The following is a 6,100-nucleotide window of genomic DNA, read 5'->3' as shown; positions in this document are numbered from 1 at the left end:
GTTTTCTTGAGTCCTCCTTTATGTGCTCATCCCCGCTGTGGGGTGGCGAAAGGGGTGCGGATCCCACCAATTATAGAATCGGGAAGAGAGACAGGATGGAGGCACTTGAAACAGTGAAGGAGCCCGCGGCAGTGGAGAAGCTCTGGGCGCCTCGGTGCCGGAGGACTGTGGGAAGTCAGGAGGGAGACAGGAAGGGGGAGTGGTCTGGAATGGGCTGGAAAGATGGTCCCACAGCAAAAGTGGGCGCTTCCCGCAGGACCAGCAGCCTTCCTGCCTAGCTTGCAATGTGGCTGGGGAGGGGCGTGGCCAGGGAGGGGCGTGGCCTGGGGCAGGGAGGCTTGAGGAAGGGGTGCAGGGGGCCTCGGAAGGGGTGCAGGGGGCCTCCCTGCCCGTCTTTGGGGAAACCACAAAGGGCATCGTTCTGAACATTTTTTTAAATTTATTGCACCAAAGCTGCTCTCTTTAGACATGTTGTTACATGCACGAATGCACCCTGGCTCCCCTAGGTATTCATGAATACTCGCCATCCATTGAGGCCTAGAGCAAATGTTACATTGCCCGCAGAGCAGCGGACTCTCACTCTGCTCCCCGGCTTGGTAGTGACCCCGAGTGAATTCAGGCAGTTTGAAGGGACACGTCACGGAGGCCAGCAGAGTGCCCGCCTCAGCCACAAGCACTGGGAGGCTGGACCTCTGCTGCAGCAGAGGGGCTGACCTGAGAGAGTCCAGGGAGGGGAGGTGACACGAGACACTTAAAGGAGAATTAGAGGGAGATGCTATGTTACTGTCGGAAAGGACCACGGAGAACACGAACCCCACTCCTCTCCTTCCAAAGATGCATGAACAGAAGCACAGGGAGGGGAAGTGATGCCCCAGAGCTCACACTTGAAAGGATGTGACTTCTCTGTTTACACGAACATTTCCACAAGGATGGTGGGCCATCAGGGCGGGCGGGCAGCCAGGGAGGGGCAGATGCCTGGGCTGGCACCCAGGGCCGGAGAGGTGGCCAGTCTGGGCCCTGCCCTCTGGAACCAGCTGGAGAGGAGACGCGCATCCAGGAGCAGGACTTCCGTGCAGCAGACGCCGGGGGCCAGGCCCTCATGCACTCTGCCGAGCTCGGGAGGAGGAGCCTGCGGGTCAGGACAGTGTCCGCACAGGCGGGTCTGTGGGCTGGGAGGATCCCACAGACGAAGAAACTGAGGAATGCCTTCTGGTGGGGGATTCTTAGAGGCAGGAGTGTGGAACGTGGGCTCCATCAGACACGGGAGCAGGCACTGACTTGGAGACGGCTTGTAGAGAGAAGGCAGGGTCAACGAGCTTGGCTTGGGGTAGGTGGGGGTGCAGAGGGATTTAAGACTTCCAGACTGGGCCCTGGCTGGCGTAGCTCAGTGGATTGAGCGCAGACTGCGAACCAAAGCATCGCAGGTTCGATTCCCAGTCAGGGCACATGTCTGGGTTGCAGGCCATGACCCCCAGCAACTGCACATTGATGTTTCTCTCTCTCTCTCTTTCTCCCTCCCTTCCCTCTCTAAAAGTAAATAAATAAAATCTAAAAAAAAAAAAAGACTTCCAGACTGGAGTCTGAATTTGACCTTGTGTGGGAAACCACTGGAGATGCCCGAGCAGGAGAGAGCACCTGACCCAAGTGGATGGCGAGGGACCAAGCTTGATGGAGAAGGAGTCTGGCCATAGTCAGGCCCAAGACGACCAGCCATGTTCAATGGACAGGTCACTGACCATGGCACTGCAGGCTGGAAGTTCAAGGGTGGCGGGCAGTGGGGGCGGGGGGGAGTGGCTCTTTTGAGTACCAAAGGTACCTGCAGCCTCTAAGAGAGGTTAGCAGAGATACTTTGGAAATACTTGGGGGAGGCCCGTCACTGCCCCAAACCTTGACTCATCCTGGAGCCTGAGGACCAAAGACTCGAGTTCTGACTGCAATGAAAGACCATGGTGCTTTGGGGGGAATGCAAGGTAGAAACCCAGCAACTTCATCTGTTACGCAAGTACCAAGATTGGCGTTTTCGAGCTTTCTTTTTCTAGGCCCCTGGGGTCTGAAGAATTCGGTATAGTCGAAGACCGGAACTTCCTGTGTGGAGTGGGGCTGTCAGGGGGTCTCTGAGCTCCTGTGTCCCCTTCGTGGGCTATAACCCTGCCTTCAGGCCTCTTCGAAGGGCCCAGCACCCTGTACTCTGATCGTCCCCCGCCCCATCCAGAGTCCCCGATACAACACGATTGGCCCTTCCCACCGGCTGTCAGTTCCACGGTGGTCCGAGACCAGCACCTCCAGAGGGTGGTCACTAAAGTCTGTCGGCCTCTGGAGGAGAGCAGATGGGGGTTTCAACCAAGCCGTGTGCCCTTGCACAAACTAATTAATGAACAGAACACCAACTTCCGCATCCGTGCAGTGGGGATAACAAGGTTCGCCTTGTTCTGAGGCTTAAATAACCTAACGAACAAATAGGTAGCAAAGGCCCTGGCACCGACTTGGGTTTCGACAAAAGTGGAATAGAGGCTAAAAAATTTCATTCTGAGCTTCTAGCTCATGACAGCTTAGTAAAAACAGAAGTTCCCGTAGGTTGTGGGCTGGTGGTGTCTTTTAAAAGAACGAATCGATGAGAAGGAAACTTCCCCAGCAGGCAGCAGTGGAAAATTATTTTCATGCGAGGACATTCAAATCAAACCACACGGGCAACTACGCTCGGTCGTGACATTGGAGTCTCTGCTATCTCCCATCTGGGGGGGCAGGGTGACTCACCTCGCTCGCACGTGCCAGTTTGCCGAGGGCAGCACCCTCCTTGCTGGGTCCCTGGTAGCCTTTCACAGTGCTTTCCAGGGTGCCCTTAATCGAATTAGGAAGCCAGACTTTGCAACTCCTAAGTCGCCAGTTGCCACGGGCCCGTGGAGTTGTGTACCGGTAAGAAGAATTGCCGTGCGCGGAACACCTCTTGCTTTCGAAGACTTTGCGCATCTCCTAACTCCGCTGTCTGCATCGTTTCCGCTGGTTCTCCAGGTGGAGAGCTCGTGGTTCGGAGAGAGTAGATAGGCCCGAAGTCACGCAGCAGCCAAACGGACAGGTCACGTCTGTCCTGCTAGAGCCAGGGTTGGAATTCACGTCTTTTCGAGTCCCAAGCCCACGCGTGCTTGGCCACAAAGTTCTTTGCCTGGGATCTGAGTGGCTGTTGAAAAGAGGAAAGTCAGCACCTCCGGAAAACGACTCCGTTGTATCCTCAGACTTTTAAACGTAAGACAAAAAAATTAAGGGAAATAATACATCAAGCAAGACATGCTCGGTGCCGTATGTTTGTCAAAATTATGAATGTAGTAAGAGCATTTTTTTTTAAAAAATTTGAGGCAAAAAAGGCCTCGGCGTGCAGCTGGTGGTATCACAGCTGGGGACACGGGGATGGAGAGGAGCAGGCTGCTGCAGCCACCTGGCTCTCCCGCCTGCCCGCTTGCAGGGTCAGCAAGGGCAGCAGGGTGGGCGCCTGGCACCTTGGGGGAGGCTCATTGTCACGCTGCCCCCGTATTTATTAATCTGTGCGTGCACAGCACCACGCTGGGTGCCACGGAGAGACACAAAAGGGTCAGGAAGCCCTCCACGGCTGTGACCACACTGAGAACGGCTGGAGATTCCGTGGCCTAATTCTCTAGACTCAGCTTTTGGGGGTCTGGATAGCCGAGACCGTCCTGGGGACCTGCGGGCGGCTCTCTACGTAGAAAGGGTCACACCTCCATCTTTTCTGGGTCCCTCCCATTACAGACGCTTTCGCTAGCCAGGTGTCTACGGGGACCTTTCGTGAGGCAACGTGGCAGCAGCTCCTCAGATTAAGGGATCAGGGCCCGAGGCCACTGGGCCCTGTTGTTGCCAGGGCAACGGTGAGGCAAGCCAAGGCCTCACCAGCTTTCTGGAAAGTGTTTTGGCCGCTGAAGCCTCTCGCTGCTTCCCAGGCATAGCGGGAACTTCTAGATTTAAATTTAAAAATCCATTCTGCATTTGCGGCTTCTAGCTGGGTTCCCTGAATGGAGTATTTCGTTGTTGGTAAAGCATAATAGAATCTAACCCTTTTATTTCTACTTTCTACAAAAGGTAAGTCCAGGCTAAAAGAATTTTTTTTTTTTTAATGAAGGAAGGGGGTAGAGAGAGAGAGAGAGAGAGAGAGAGAGAGAGAGAGAGAGAGAGAGGGAGAGAGGGAGAGAAAGAGAGAGGGAGAGAGAAGGAGAGTTAAACCAAACAGTGCTGACTGGCCTTTCGTGAAAGCTCCCAGGAAGTGGGCAGGCCCGGCCTTGAGGTTATTCGGGATAACTGCCATCATCACTAAGGTTCACTGGGTCCCACCACGTCCCAGGCACCGTACTGAGTTAATGCTCACATACCGTGTTTGATCTTGTGACAACCTATGAAATCATATACGGATGAAGTTTGGAGAGATGAAGCAATTAGCCCAAGGTCACATGGCCAGAATTTAAACCTAAGCATGTGCTGTTCACTGCTCTTATATACTGCCTCCCAATTTCTTCAACATGGATCCTTTATTTAAAAAACAAACAAACAAAAAAACCCCAGCAAGCCCTGACTGGTGTAGCTCAGGGGATTGAGTGTGGGCGTGCGAACCAAAGGGTTGCTGGTTCGATTCCCATTTAGGGCACATGCCTAGGTTGCAGGCCAGGTCCCCAGCAGGAGATGCATGAGAGATAATCACACATTGATGTTTCTCTCCCTCTTTCTCCTTCCCTTCCCCTCTTTCTAAAAATAAATAAATAAAATCTTTAAACACACACACACCTTGGTGCTTAAAAAAAAAAAAGGCGGCCCTGGCTGGCGTAGCTCAATGGATTGAGCGCAGGCTGCGAACCAAGCATCACAGGTTCGATTCCCAGTCAGGGCACATGCCTAGGTTGCAGACCATGGCCCCTAGCAACCGCACATTGATATTTCTCTCTCTGTCTCTCTCTCTTTCTCTCTCTCTTCCCTCTCTAAAAAATAAATAAATAAAATCTTTTAAAAAAAGGCAAAACAGTACCATTTATCTCTGACAGGCAGCTCTACCTGTCCCGAGGTCGCTGTGTGTAAGCTGTGAACCCCGCTGAAAGCAGATGGCTCACTGGCCGGCCAGCCCAGCAACACTGGGACTGTAACCCAACTCTCCCGACCAGGAGAGAGCAGATTGGCTGGGGCCAAGCACCAAGCTAGCCCCTGTTTTGAAATGAGCCCCTCTCTTCCAGAGGGACTTTGGGAAGAGACGGTCTGTTAAGGGGCTCCCTTTCTGTGTTTGTCTGCGACGCTGGGGCCTGAGAAGCCCTTCAACAGCCAGAGAAGGAGCCGGGTGAAGGAGATTGTAAGGCAAATGCGCCTGCACCCTAATCAAATAGTACTCAAACCCTGACTTGAAATCTTTCAGGCTTATACTACCCGTTGGGGTTCCCACCATTCCTTCCCCCACTTCCCCAGAGGTGTCCTCACTGCTTCTCTTTATAGAATAATATCCAAGGTCTCTAACTCAGACTAGAAGACAGAAGCATCACTATCGTCTCTAACTAGGATAATAGAAAGTTGAATTTTAATGACAAAAATCGGCCAGTGAAAATTACCCTCACTGGTAATGTTATTTTTTAAATAACGAATATCAGGGTAACATACTGTTTCCGTTTAGAATCAGTAGAGTCTAGTAGACGTATAACCATTTAGAGGAGCACATTTGATCAGTTCTTTATTTCCAGGATATACAAATGCTGACGTTATGTCCTCCAAGGATTGAAATTGATTGGATTTAAAGTAAATTCAATTAAGGAAATTAAACAGGTTATGAAATGAGACATTAGCTGTGCTTCTACTGAAGGGATGGTCCAAGAATCACAAGGTTCCTTGATCAAATTTTCAGCAGATAAATTATTTATGCAGATTCTAAGATCTAAGATGAGATTTTTATGTCTGGATTATCCTCATTGCATTGCCTTTCATCACTGGACGTCAGCTCATTAATTTTATTCAAAGGTAAAGGCCGTAAGGTGGTTGGCATAGTTACCCTGAGCAGTTTAATAACAAATGTCCCACTGAAATCATTATTCCTTTCCCATGTTAACCCAGTGGCTTCCTTGGTTTA

The sequence above is a fragment of the Phyllostomus discolor genome, chromosome 10 (genome assembly GCF_004126475.2).
Source record: "Phyllostomus discolor isolate MPI-MPIP mPhyDis1 chromosome 10, mPhyDis1.pri.v3, whole genome shotgun sequence".
NCBI lineage: Eukaryota > Metazoa > Chordata > Mammalia > Chiroptera > Phyllostomidae > Phyllostomus > Phyllostomus discolor.
This window is presented reverse-complemented; position numbering follows the sequence as displayed.